The 15055-nt window shown below is 38.8% G+C and overlaps 1 long non-coding RNA gene across 1 annotated transcript in view; it reads right to left on the bottom strand.

Moving 5' to 3' along the window:
• Window positions 1-15055, bottom strand: part of LOC146767900 (uncharacterized) — a 60271-nt gene that overhangs the window by 3124 nt on the left and 42092 nt on the right. The window contains exon 2 of the long non-coding RNA XR_014953753.1: window positions 1349-13922. This is a non-coding gene — a long non-coding RNA (uncharacterized LOC146767900). The remainder of the gene's footprint in view (window positions 1-1348; window positions 13923-15055) is intronic.

The following is a 15055-nucleotide window of genomic DNA, read 5'->3' as shown; positions in this document are numbered from 1 at the left end:
CAGATTTCTTCCTTATATTAAGGGTGATGCAGCTACTTTTTCTCGAGATGCTTCTCTTCCACAACTGTAGTTGTAGCAACAATGATAGTGACTGTTAGTAGCCTGTTAGTAGACTGCTAGAACTGACTTACTCATTAGTACGGAAGCAAACACAAAAATGGAAGAATACTCCTTATACTTAGAATATTTTTTCTAATGCTTTTTAATAATTTCACAGAAGAAATTAACCAGCATTTGAAGATGCACTATTTATCCAACTAAAATATTTTAAAATATCTTGAATAATATATTAAGTCACTAAAGTCAGAATCAGAGAAAGGCAAGATTTGCAGAATCTGATGCATTTTCCCATCAGAAGCAAAATATCTGGCTTTGAACTTTGACTAGTGTTTTTCTTACTTTTGCTCATCTGGCTTGCAGAGAACCCTTAACACCACTGTTTAGTGCAATAAGATCCAGGGCCAATGTTTTGATTGCATTCAAAAATAATTTCTGTGTAACAGAAGAATATATACAAAGATATTCAACTCCTGCTTCTCAGCCCAACCTTCCATAAGGTATAATATCAACACTCACATGAAGTTTCCACTTTACTTAGCTCTTAGTTCAAAGGAGAAGTAAAAGAGGCAGATGATTTTGCTTTCACATCACTGAAAATCAGGACTAGATCCAGAAAGATCAAGTGAGCTGTACTAGCACAATGTTCCCATAAGTAGGGACACAAGTGATATGCAATACTGCTCTAACTGTTGGCAGACAGAGTTCTGCCCTCTTGTGTATTTGTTCTTGTCATTTTGACTCTCTGCCTAGAACCTTTTCACATGCTGAATTTTATAGTTATACTAGCCCCTGATTATTTCTTTTTCTTTGATGACACCCATTTTCAGACATTTTCTTTGAAGTTCTCCTGATAAGGTTAGTAAATCTTGGTAAAATATGAACTTTGAATAGATTTTTAATGCTGAAAGAAGACTAACATTAGCTCCTTCTTTAGGCCAGAATTGCAATCTTTGCTATAAATCTCTGGATTATCTAATTTTAAAAGTTTTGATAAACCAATTTGACCTCTAAGAGTAATTTTTATTTTTCTTTTCAACTCTCTACTTAAAATGTCAGGAGTCTCTTTGCTCCTCACCTTTATTTAGCACAGAGAGCACTTAGCAAAGTGTTAATTATTAGCAACAGCTAATATATTATAACTGGCATCTTTAAGTATGCCCCCTCTTTCTTATAAATTGAATTGGAAACATGCAGCATTATCTCTTCTCTCAAGCCTTTTTGCATCATTGCATCTCTAATATATTTGACTATGAATAGACGTGAATATGTATATTGTTAATATACTTACTAATAATGGAGTAGGACTCAAATCACATAACCATCAGAAAGTTATGCTGTGTGGTCAAGTCAGTTCCTCTGGATCCTTCTGTAGTTAGAGAGAAGACATTACTTCTAGACATCAGTCTTTCCACCTTCAGATCAGTGAGTTGAATTGCCTCACTTCAGTTAGAGCCCTACCCTAGAGAGACAGTATGGATTAGATGTTAGCTTTCAAGTGGCACTGTTTAAATGGGGTGAACATGAATTCTTGTCACAGGAGATGACATTCCTAAGCACACAGTGAATGGAGAAGGATAAGACAAGTTATAGTTGAAAGATGTTGAGAGATGATAAATTTCACTCCAGATTCTTACCATACTGTTTAAAAATGTCAACATGATATGACTAAGGGCAGCAGAAATTTTATTAAAGCACCTTTTCCCAATGTGGACCAATATTCAAGTAAAGGTGAATTACAAGAAAACCTCTCAAAATATCAGGAGTGAGTGCTAAAAAATTTACACAGAAGGTAGGTAAAACTGGTATCATTGGTTTGGCAAGACAATGAAGAGTGGTCTTTTTTCTCTTTTTACAAATACAATGCAGGAGAAAAAAAAAACTACAAGGAAGATTTAAATGAAAGAACAGCACTGAGAGAAGACTAGGTGGAAACATAGGGACTGAAGACACAGGATGGCTGTCAGAATGGTGCAGTGCAGCAGCATGTCTTTCTGGATGTGTGATTAACTCATAGCTTTATGTGTCACCTCAGGAGAGAGGCTGAGAGCCCTCCATTCAACAGAAATGGAGAGTGTCAGGTCTTTTGAAAGAGGTATAGCAGATGCCTCCATTTACATAGGACTCAACAACACATATCACTGCTAAAAACAGATTTCTTACAATAGTTAAAAGGGGTAAAAAAATACTGCTTGTCCTTCTCCACTCTATGCTTCCTTCATTTTTAAAGTGAATATTTTACTAACTGCTTCCACATGTCATTTTAATACATGAACAAATGCCTCAGAAAAGTATCTTAAAAATATTAACAGTTATTTTAGATTTCAATCGAAATCCAATATCACTCTTCCAAGATAGGAAAAGACACTTTCACAACAACCTTCTGCTCAAACTACTGTTAGGAAGGTTATAACCCCTTGAAAAAGATGTGTGAAACTGAAAATACTGGCAACCATCGCAGCAGAAGATCCCCACTCTACACTCCTATAAGAAGGCTTTGGAAAGAATGATACTTATGACATCAGTTATCACTTTCTTCAAGAGCTTAAATTTTTTTCTATTAAGTTTTTTTATCATCTTACCAATGCAGTAAAAAATGTTGTTGCATCCCTAAATGGGGGCCAGATTAGTCAGTCAAAAAGGAACTAAATTACCATTACTTTAAACAGAACTTGCTGGTGCAAGTAAAGACTTTTTTGATGTAGCCAGTGCTGTAGAATCTGACCCAGTATTAATAGATACTAGTGAAATGGTCTCCAGTTACAATCTTGTGCTCAATTTAGAATAAACTATATTAATGAGGAACGGTTTGAAGTACACAAATGCTGTCGAGAAGTGTTTATTCTGCATCAGTACCCCATTACCAAAAGTGAATTTGGTACAAGTAGATATTTTACCTTCAAGTGACTCTTGAAGGGGAAGAGACCTTAGAGAGAATTACAAATTTTGTACCAAAAGGAAAAGCCATTTTGAAGCAGAACTCAGTTCAGCCAAAAATATTTGCTTGCTAAAGGGTGTAGGTCAAAATAAAAATAATCCTTTAAGGGAGCAAGAGTTGAAAGGCTGGTGATAAATACGCACAAGTGAATATTAAGACACAGGACACATGCAGTAAGTATGGATCTAAGTGGACATTAGATACAAAAGGAAAGCTAAGCTTTTGAAGTACAGGCATTGTTGCAACACTACATTTTTCTGGCTGTTCTCAAAAGCTTAGATCTCCAGTTTCCTTTTACTAGGCCTCAGCAGAGCCAGGCACCTGAGAATTGAACACCAAACCATGTGTGCTCCATCACTTACAGCTGCCTAGAGCAAGTGAGATGGCACAGGCTGAGCTTTGGTATCTGATTTCCCCAAGATTTTGCTTGATGTCAAAAGAAGAGTGAGTCACTTTATGCAAACATTCAGTAAAATATAGAAACTGCAGCCTGCTAACCCTTCAGTGTTATGCTCCCTGCTCCCTTTCCTTCTCTTTCTGGCCCAGTGAGTGCTGGATTCCTCATTGCATAAGCTTTCCCCTTTAACAGAAGATCTGGAAAACAAGTTTTCCAAAAGCCAGATGAATGAGAAATTCTTCAAGGACATCTGAAAGCAGACTTCCCACAAACTCTGCAATTCTATTAGGATGAAGTAACTTGTTGAGAACTAGGGCAGGACAAATCTTACCCTAAATGTCCATGAAAGTATAAGCTATGAATCAGAACTGGTTATCACACTCCTGATACAGAACTAGTTGGTGTTCATTCTTCTGAAGCTCAGAAATAATTGGATTTGAAATGCTTTAAATTAGCTTCTTGTTTGTTTGTTTGTTTTTATGAACAGTGATCTCTACTCAGGGATCAGGAAAAGTAACAGCACAGCACTTTGAGCCTGCTCACACGCAGTCACCACAGGAACAGGTCAATATTTTGTTCTTTTTATAACACGCTTTTCGTATTATGTCTTTTTGTATCTGGAGCCCAGAAACAGAGATACTACTTCAGACCATGAAGCATGTTGAAGAGCTTGCATCCACAGAAAGGCCAAAAGCAAACAAGCAACAGATCCTCACTGCCAAGTTGGCCTCAGAGCTGGGGGGCAACCTGCTGGAAAGCAGCAGCAGTGAAGGATTGATTGCCCATGAGCCAGCAGTGTGTCCTTGTGGCCAAAAGGCCAACAGATCCTTGAGGTGCATTAGGAAAAATCCTGACAGCAGGACAAGGGAAGTGATCCTGCCCCTGCACTCAGCCCTGTTGAGGCCACCTCTGGGGTGTCAAGTTCTGGGCTCCTCAGTACAAGAGAGACATGGAGCCCCTGGAGTGTGGGTCTCAGATTCAGTCAAAGAAAGAAACTGAGAGTTTCTAGCCAGGCAGAGGCCTGGGAAAGTGCTGGGAAAGAATGTAAATAATTCTTTATCACTCTTGTTTTCCACATTGTTTATAGTTAAGTTCTATCACTGTGCGTCAAGCACTCTACACCAATGGTAGTGAAATTGTTTTCACTTCAGAACCAATGGATTTTGTCCTTGCAGAGCTCTGTATAAAAAAAATGGTGCATTTTAAATAGAGTTTTATTCTCACAGCCTTCTAAATCAGAGTTCTCTTCATTCCCGTCCTGCCTCGACAGCGACACTGGAGCAGGTCCAGCAGAGGGGCAACAAGGATAGTTAAGGGACTGAAACATCTCTCTTGTGAGTGGAGACTCTCCCACTGGAGATATTCAAGAACTTCCTGGACACAATCCTGTGTCGTGTGCTGCAGCATGACCCTGACTGAGTGAGGAAGTTGGACAAGATGGCCCACTTCCTCCTGACCCATTCTGTGATTCTGGAATCTTTCTACAGGCTACCAGTGAACCCTGGGTGTATTTTCCTTGGGCAGAATGAACTCACCACCTCAGGAAGTTGTTCTCACAGCCACATGAGGAGCCTTGAGCACCAGATGTAGAAGGGCTGCCCCTTTTTCCTTGGGTATGTCCAAGTTGCAGTCCAAATTTGTTTCTTATGATATCTGTCATGCACACAAGGACTCCAAAGTGTATGCTTGAGAATTTCCACATCCTCATGAGCCTAAAGAAGTTAAGTTCCTTAGAACTCAATCCAGCTGTGTTTTGGACAACCAGAAGTTTCCCATTTGGCCCAGTCAGGACTGAACTGACAGTGATGTTTTCTGCCAAGACAAGAACTTCCTTTAACAGTGGGTGGGTAACCTGGAAGCTTTCAATCATGGGAAACAACTGGAAGTTGTAATGCTGTAAGTATCCCCAGGAATTTGCTTATAAAAAGGAAGTTGAGGATACAAAAATTTTTCTTTGTTTTAGTCTTCAAGTACCATAACACATGGTTTGCAATATTTAATCTCACTTTTCCCAGTAAAGTTATTTTATAAGTCTTTTTTAAAAATACTGTCTGCTAGCTTCTGCACTTTCTGTCTCACTAAATTCCCCTTCCCTCCTATTTAAATTAATAAGAAATATATCCTGTTCTGAGCTATTGACCCATCTCATGGTAGGGCACTTCTGTGATTCAGCAAGCATTACACCCCGCTGATTTTGTGATGATATCTGGCTCTCATGGAGATGTGGTTTCTACGTCCTCATCTTCTCTTTGAACTGATGTATGCATGTTAAAGGACAATATTACAGAAAAATATTATAATATCCTGGACAAAATGCAGCTAGAAGCTTAAAAAATCCTATGAAGGATGTGTAGCCTAACATTATTTATGTGGCTCACACTTTCTCAGATGCAGCTTCTGAGAAAATCCAACACTATATTGATCACACTTTTCCATTGCCAACCCCTATCCTGCATTAAGCAAATAAACAAACAGAGAAAGCACCTAGAGCTGCCTTAAGAACTGGGGTTGAAGAAGAAAGCAAAATTTTTTGACAGAAAATGTGGTGACAAATTAACAAAAAAGACTAAATATTGAAATATTCCATACCTTACTGAAAACAGAAGTGGCAACATAAAGCCAACATGCTTGAGGGTTTTATGTTCTTATTTCCCTCTTTAGGCAGAGCTCTCTGGTTAAAAGACATCTTCCAGGGCACAACACAGCCTCCTTGCCTGAAGAGAAGATCTGTTCCATTACAACAGCCAGAGTGTGCCTTTTCATCGGGAAATTTGAACACAAAATTTCAAGTATACTTCTGCCCCAAAACTAATTTATTCTGACTACTGGCATTCTACTTTTCCATAGCTAGCAATATGTAGAATAGTAGATAAAGAGACAGGCATGTAGATAGGCAGACAGACAGGCAGATTTTCTACCAAAGGCAAGCATCTTCTCATGTACTGTTTTTGAAAAGACAGTTTTCAAAGACCTATTAAAAAAACTGATTCTGACAGAATAACCAAACATTGAAATCAGTAGCAATTAAAAATCAAATTGCAATGTACAGAATCATAACCCACCTACAGATCTATGGTTCTGGCCACATCTGTCTCTTTATGATGAAATTAGGAAATGCACTGCAAGCCCATCATGGTCCCACATGGCTAAGAAGAAGCTGGGTGTTGTTTTCCACAGAAGTAGCAGATGTGCCTGAATTCATAATCCTCAATTTGATATGTAAAGTCTTGCTATGGAAAAGTTTTTCTGATCCACAGTGTCAACAAAACAAATGGTGTGCCACATGCCATTCTCCCTGGCTAACTACACTGATAGTTGGGTCCTCTTGTGACATTTTCACAGGGCAGGTTTGAACACTATATTATATTGTTATAATGTCTTTACAGTTTTCAGATCAGAAATGGCTGGACAGCTTGGAGGAGCAAAACAAGTAGTCATTTAACCTGTATCCATTTAGAAAGTGAAGCCCTTGAAAGATTCAGCTTATCATTCCTGGATGTTTTATGCAGGCAACCTCTGAACTGATGTAGAATCAATTATGTGGAAAGAAGGGATAATTTCACTTCAGAGCTTACACTCTAAGCTAATGGAAATAAGTCCTTTTTTTCTTGTCTCTTTAATACTTATTTTGAAAATGTAATTATTGTCTGGGAAATATGACTCCCATTAGCCACCTGCCAAATACTGACTCACATCTGTGTACAAGATGTTCCCAGCTCTTGTGCATGTATTTTTATTTATTTGCAAAATGGCCACTTTCTAAATGCACAGAAAGAAAAATAAAAGGACCCCCAGCATAACTGAAGGGTCAGCTTTTGGGGGTTCTTTCCCCCTTACTTGCTTCTGTTTTCATCTTCCTACCTTTGATGTCTTTTGACAGAACTATTCCATATAGCTCAGAAACAATCATGGACTCTCAAGCACCACTAAGAAAGGACAAATCTCCAGTCCCTGTTTTTGATAAGATGCTAATGAACTAGTCTACAGTGAATATATGGTGTCTTGATAACAAGCCAGCTAAAATAGTTTAGTTCCCATTCCCAAATATACCAGGTTAGAGCATTTCTCTAGTGATGGCAACATTCGAATCCAGGAACAGTCATGGTGTCAGCCTTGCATTCATGCCATTTTCCAGCACACTCAGTGACATTTGGGCACTTCTGAAATTAATTTGGGATCTTTCACATATGTTTGTGTGTGTGTGTGTGTGTGTGTGTGTGTGTACATACTGACTGAGAACTGGAAGAAAGAAAGACTTGCTGGTTTACAATGTATATGGTTCCTGAAAAGGCTTTACTGCTAATAAACACTAAGTATCACTTATAAACAATCACCTAGACTGGCATTGCACTCCTCAGATTTGGTTCAATCTCCCATCAAGACACAATGTTGGAGGGATACCCTAAGGGGAAGAGGAGCACTACAGGCAGAGGAACACTGTCAGGTGCAGATGGAGCAGGTCAGTCATTGCACCCTGAACCTTGACATCTACCAGTGGATAACTATCAAGCAGCTGCTCTTTAATGCTACACTAGTGCATCAGTAATTTATGCAGACTAGGAAAGAAATTCCTGTAGGAGTTGCAATTTATTTCCTATTAGTCTGTTGCTGACTTCCTGCTGGCTGTTCTTGCAGTACAGCACTCAAAGAAACCTGAAGTCACACTATTAAGACTTGCAGCCTTTAATCTGGTGAGCTGCAAAATACTCTGGAATTTTTGTAAGCTGGAAATAGCTGGAAACTTGTATTAAGACAGCCTAGGACAACACCCCTGATCTCCCTGAAGTGAATTGGTACCCATCTGGTTGTTCATCAGAAATATGATTTCTTCAGAGTAATGCAGTATGCTAGCAGAGATGGGGTATACTCTGGTAGGTAGGTTTGCTCACAAGGAGAAGTAGATGCACCCATCTCCCTTTCATTCTTGTCCTGTGGCCAACGTGTCTGAGGGAAAGTACACGGACAAGATATGCACAGAGTGATGCATTCATCTAAAAGAAATGGCTGCTGTTTCCTAGCTATAAGTCAGCACTGCCTAACTTTCTCAGTGAGTATTTGGGTTTGAAATTCAGACTTCTTAAATTATTCAAAGGATGGAATGCTGAAAGCAGAAAATAATGGAAAAATCAGAGAAAACAAAATCTGCTGTCTCCTGAAGAGCAACTTGAGACTCTGGCTGTTACTTCATCCACTGAAACCATTTGGCAGATGTCAATGACATAATATCTCCATAGCCCATACAATTGCTTCAAAGCACCTTCCGGTTGCTCTCAAGCTGTGTTTCTACAGAGTGCAGAGTGTATTCTTTACTGTCTTCTATCCTGACCACCTTCAACCATAGCTATTTCTTTAGGAGAAGTACAGAAAATAGTAATAAGCCTTCCTGCCAACAAGCAAAATAAATTCTTATTAAGTAAAGAGTAATATATAGACATTGCTTCCACAAAAAAAAAAAAAAAAAAAAAAAACAAACAAAAAAAACCCACCTTTGTTTAGGCATCTGTATCTGAAGGGGGTATATGCATCATTATAATGACAGCAATAATATTATTTCTTGGGGTTTTCCTAGATTCCTAGATTCCTGGGTAAGATTGACACGACCTCAGGGAACTACTCCAGAATGTCAGTAATAGTCTCATTGCCTTCTGGAACAGCTTGAACTTACCATGCAAGTCTTGCAGTACCAATCATCAGCAGTTCCAGCCTTATCACGCTGGCCAGCCAGCTTTCGGCAGCAGCTGCAGGGCAACATGGCTGGAGCTGCTCCTGTGTGCCTTGAAGATAAAAAAAGAACACCCTATCTGACTCACTGAGTTAATACCTATCAGCTCTGCCAACACTGTGTTCAGTGTCTGGGAAGCTGATATAGTAAATTTCTGCCCATATTGGTAATGGCAGTGATTCACTGAAGCACTTGGAAAGATGTTTAAGATCATATAACAGGCTTACGATTTCTCTACCTGGCAAAAGAAATAGGGATTTAAACTACCATAAATTGTCCCTGAAATATTTTTTTTGCATTTGTTTTGTTTTCCAGTTTTAGCTGGCTTTCTGTTCTTGATCACATTTTCTTCTTTCTTCTCTTTCTTTCTTTCTTTCTTTCTTTCTTTCTTTCTTTCTTTCTTTCTTTCTTTCTTTTTCTTTCTATTCCTTCCTTTCTTCCTTGCTTCCTTCCTTCCCTCCTTCCTTCCTTCCTCCCTCCCTCCCTCCCTCCCTCCCTCTCCTGCTCTGTATTTCTTTTTTTCTTCTTTTTTTCATGTTCTATTTTTCTCTTCCCTTAAAAATGTGTATGTGGGCAGCCCAGGAGTAACTCTTACAGTTCAGACATAAAATTCATGTGTATTTTCATAGTATTTCTTAGATCTTTCTTTTCTCTTCTTGCAAGTGAAAGGTTTCAAAAGTCAATTTTAGAAGAACAGGCTGAGTTACAAGAAACATATTGATTACACCAAAGTGTATGATCTTGGATTATAACCTGTTGATATAATTATTGCTGTGACCCTAAAGTTTGGCCAACACAACTGTACAGAAAGTTTGGACCCTGAAGTTTCCACAGGACGTACCTAAACCCATTCCCCTTCCTACGAATTCATATTAGTTTACCAATGACTGATTTAACACACCAGAAAAATTACTGGTATATGGAAATGTGACATTAGATTAAAAGAAGCAAGAAGAGAAACTCTAAAGTGTTGATGGTGAAGGCTAGGGAAAGGGAGTTGCAAGGTTCAGAAAACATGGTGGTTTTATTTTAGGAATATGGAGAAATGGTTCTGTAGGACGGGAGGAGTTTGAAGGGTAGAAGACAACAGAGTTGAACTGAAGTTGAATTTAAATACTCCAGGGAGGTAGCAGAAGAGGCTCACTGAGCAGCTGCCATAGAATCTGTAGAAACTGAATCTCTGCAACTTTTCTTGGGAAAGCTGGACTTTCAAGGAGGGAAACCTATCCTTTACCAGTCATTTCTCCCAGTGGCCTCCTCACTCCCAGGATATCTCTGCATATCAAGTATGGTATGATATTGAAGTATGTGGAGGTCCAGGGATGAGTCATCAGTGAAGTCTATCTAGCATTCATTAACTACCACTAATTGTAAGTTCTGTCCTCAGCAAATCTTCTGAAAAGAGTACTGTAATTGGCAAGGCCTAAACAAAGCCCTGGGTTATTCTGGTGCAAATTAGCACTAGTCAAATTTTACTTATTTAGATGAGACTTGAGACTCAGCCTAGAACTCATTTTCTTCAAGTGAAAACCCAAAACTAAACATTCATAAGGACCTAGTAGTGGGGCAAAGGGGGATTGGTTGTTTTCTTGGTTGGTTGAGTTTTTGTAAAAATTATGCAGAAAGAACCAAAACAGCTCAGTTCATTCGAGGTGGGATGAGAGCAACAGACAAGACTGACGCCTCACAACAACATACCAGGTTGGACAGTACTCAGTACATAGCATTCTTCAAATATTGAAACAGAACAGTGTTTAGAACCTGAGTTTGCTCAAAAACACTGGAATGAGAAAAATACTAAAAGAAAATAGTTGGCTACCACTTACATGGCTTCTGTTTCCTTGGAGTTGAGAGAAAATATGTTGCTAGAAGCAGTAATTAGTGAAATTATAGAAAGGGACAAACTGAGGTCTAGGTTAGTTAGACATGCCTATTGCCTGCCAGCTGTAAGGAAAAAAGAAAAGGTGCACTTTTCTGGTTTGTTGGTTTTCTATTTGTTTAGGGGTTTTTTTGCAAAAAGTACCCTGTGGCTTCACTGAGGAACTAGAAAACCCCTCACATTGGCACATCCATGGAATATGGCGCTCCATGTTTTTTTCCCATGTGTCTTACTTTGACTTTTGGGCATGTAATCAAATCTTGTAAGCCTAAAAAAAAAAAAAAAAAAAAAAAAAAAAAAAAAAAATCCAAAAACCTAGAGATCTATGGGCAAACAAAATGTAGTACCAAATAATATTTGAGGCTGATGTGGTAGAAGAAGAAAAATGGATCAACAATTTATGAATTATAGCTTTGACACTAACGAGGAAAAATGCTGTAACACACTTCACACCCTAAAATATTTGCTGTTTTCCTGTCTTTGCATGGGGCCAAGTTCTTCAGGTCCCTTATGCACCTACTCATTATAGTTCAACAGCATCAAATGGCAGTGTAGAATGACATTGACCAGTTCCCTTTTAAGTATCTTTACATGGAAGTGAGAATATTTGCACATTAACTGAAGGCTAATCACTGAATTCCTTAGTGAAAGAGAAAATTTGGGTCACGTTTTCCTTTTTTGACTTTTTTTTCTTTTATTTTTTGGGGGGGGGAGGGGGATGGGATGAAGATTAAAAACATTTGATTTGGCCTGAAGTAAAAGTGCATACTTCACACATATTTCTAACCAACCCCCAAAAACAGTCTCTGGCTTTGAACATGTTGAACAGGAAGCCATTTAGTGTTGGAATGCTTGCCTTGCTGGTCCAAGAAACACACGTACTTATTACTCCTGGGCTATCTAAAAAGTTTGAGGGTGAAAAATTTTAATTTATATGTAGAAACTTGTTTCCTGTTTTGTTTTTTCCCCTTGTGTGCCAAGTCTGTTTTTTAAACTCTGTGATAGGAAACACATTTCCCTTTTTCTCCCTTTCATCCCACTTTATTTACCCAGCTGTATAATTCACTTCAATTTATAGCTCATACTCTTACCTGGCTTAAAGTCCAAAGACACAGTCAGAGAGAGGAAAAGATGGATGTTGTGTTTTCATGGTTACTGAGGAAAGGGAAGAATCTGGGTGGATGTGAAGCTGCCTTTGTATCAATATCAAGGGAGTGGTGGTGGGAGACTTCTCTTTCAGGATGTGCCACAGTATATGTTGAAGAAAGTTGAGGAAGAGGGCACAAGGAAAACTGTGCCAGTATAGAGTCTCCTAGGATTATTGAATCAAGTTATGCATATTTTAAGTCTACTTACTTTCTCTGAATGAGATACCCATCTCAACAATATTGCTCACTTTGGAAGTACTTACATGTAGAAGCATGAGCAGCTAAAAATTAAATTATCTAAAGCAAAACAAAACAATATAATAATATCAATAATAATAATAATAATAGTAGTAGTAGTAGTAGTAGTAGTAGTAGTAGCAGCAGTAGTAGTAGTAGTAGTAGTAGTAGTAGTAGTAGTAGTAGTTGTTGTAGTGAAAAAACCAAAAGACCCATTGACAGATCTTGAAGCACACAGAACCTTTATGCATGAACTCTGCAAAGGAGTTAGCTACTCAAAGAGGAAGAAAAACCTTCCTAAACAAGAGCCATAAGATCTTAGAATAAAATTTTGCATATTAAACTAAGATTTCTACAATTAAAACAAAACCGGGGAGTGCCTGTAGAGCTGGTTTTTATTATCTTTAATTTGGGGTCATTGTTCCAACCAGACACTTAGTAAATGGAGGGGTTTGGGGATGCAAAGTGATGGCTAACAAAATCCATTGTATTCGCAACTATATATGCCTATTACAGCTAAAGAGAGCTGCCAGACACTATATTTACATTACTATTTAAATTTATAAGACTATAACAGCCTATGGAACAGCTTCAGGCTATTCCCCCCGCCCCCAACCCCCCATCATTTCAATATTGTCCAGTATAACAAAAAAACAAAAAACAAAAAACAAAAACCACAAAAAAAAAACCACACACAAAACCAAAAACAAAAAACCACAAACCTTTCCAAGCTAGTAAGCAAAGCAAATGTACCAAGAAAAAATCTGACGTGATTCCCCTTGTGTGCTCTCCTGAGAGATAAGGGATATAAAAAAAAATTTTCTCTCTTTTTCACTGACCTCCTGTGGAGGACAAATGGTATTTTAATAGCCTCCAATTAAAGTTTAGTGTAAATGCACGTGATTTCTTCTGTGTCTGTCACTTTCTTATAACTCTATTGCTAAGAAAGAAGTCAATAAAATAGTGAGTGCACCCACCAAAGCTGCCCAATCCAATCCAATCCCCTTTCCTTCAAGACTATGTGGCTGGGGCAGACCGGTTGCCAAGCACCATTACCTGCAGACACCACATAGCCTCTGCACAGGTTGCTAGAAGGCCAGGCAGAAGACTGAAGAGATTTCACATTTCTGCCAATATTCTTGGCCAGACTGCCTTCCACACTTCCAGCTGGTGGTGAAGCAGGATTGTCAAATCTCTCTGGGAAGCAGAAAATCTTGAAAAAGACCATCGCATTTGTAGCATATTCTCTGTTTTAACATAGGCTGCTTCCTATAGTTGATGGCATATTCCAGATGGTGGCATATGTGCTGGATGCACATAAAGTTCAAGATCGTTCATCTCCCTGGTCTATGTCTTTTGCGGAAGAGAAGGTTCAACAACAGAAAGAATAATTGTTCCTCATTTCTGCCAGAATGGCACATTTCTTCCTACAGTGTCTCTGAAGGAAATCCTCATGCTGGCTCAAGAAACTGTTCTTCTTCTTCACTCTCCAAAGTTATGGGATATGGGAAGGAAGGAGGGCTAAGCCTTCAGTGCACATCACCCTGCTCAAGGAGAAAAAATGCTGCATTTAACACTCAAGTGTTCGGATGCCAAATGTTCTGCAAGGGACTCACCCAACTGCTGGACAGCAAAATAAAGAAAGCCTTCCTTGGTCTGTCAGAATACTTGCAAAACAAAGTTAAATTATGACTTCTTCTGACTAAATAATATAAAAATGAGGCACTTAGCGCACCATTTCAAAGGCTGGCTGCTAACCACCATGAATAAATATATTTCAATGGTAACTGAATGCAGGAATTATGGTAGAGCACATCTCTATTTGGGGCCTGGTTGAGGCATATTACAATGAAGAATTGGTAGAAGTAGAATGAGCTTCTTTTATCCAACTGGTGTACTTTTCATCCATCAGGTCTTTTATTGTCTGAATAGATTGCAAATATTTTTTCTCTTAAGATCTTACTAATTCTTCTGAGGACCCTTTAAAATTCCTCTGTTTCTTCCCCGTTTTAGGAACTCTCAATTTTATCTCTGTAGCAATAGCTACAGCCACATTACTACAGACTTCCCCTCAGGGAGCAATCCTACACCAGGCGGCACAGAGTGACTTGAATTCACCTGCTCAGGGCTGTGCTCTGGAATGCCTCACCCACCTTCTGCTCTGGAGTCCAGAGGAAGCCCCCATGGCCTAAGACATAATTATTTTGTGTTGTGACCTTTCAGAGCATTTCAGCCTGCTGCAGTGGTGTCTTTATAGCATGATGTGTAAGTAATGCACACCATGCAGCATGTTATGAGTTTGTGAGAGGGTAGTCAAGAGAATGAACTTGCTAGAATTACACAGAACTGCATAGAGCTGAACAAGCTGAATTAGTGTTTTCTGAAAATAAATTATCCCCAAAATAATTAGTGGTTTTTCATCTTAAGGAAGACTTGATTTCTTCCAAAGGGCAGCTCAAACTTCTGGTTTCCATGGAAGAAAATTAATAGAGGTCAGAGTATGAAAACAGGCTTAGCATCTGAATTACAGTGTAGACATATCCATAACCTCTGGCATTTATAACAGCTAGCTTCTCAACTCTTCTTCCTAATTAGCTATAGGTGTTCCTGCAAATGACAACTGAGCACATCCCTTGCTGCTGAAGGGCTCTTAATGATTTCTGAAAGTTTCCAGAAG

This window comes from Lonchura striata, chromosome 3 (genome assembly GCF_050655825.1).
Source record: "Lonchura striata isolate lonStrDom1 chromosome 3, ASM5065582v1, whole genome shotgun sequence".
NCBI lineage: Eukaryota > Metazoa > Chordata > Aves > Passeriformes > Estrildidae > Lonchura > Lonchura striata.
The sequence above is the reverse complement of the archived record's forward strand: the minus strand, read 5'-3'. Positions and strand labels throughout refer to the sequence as shown.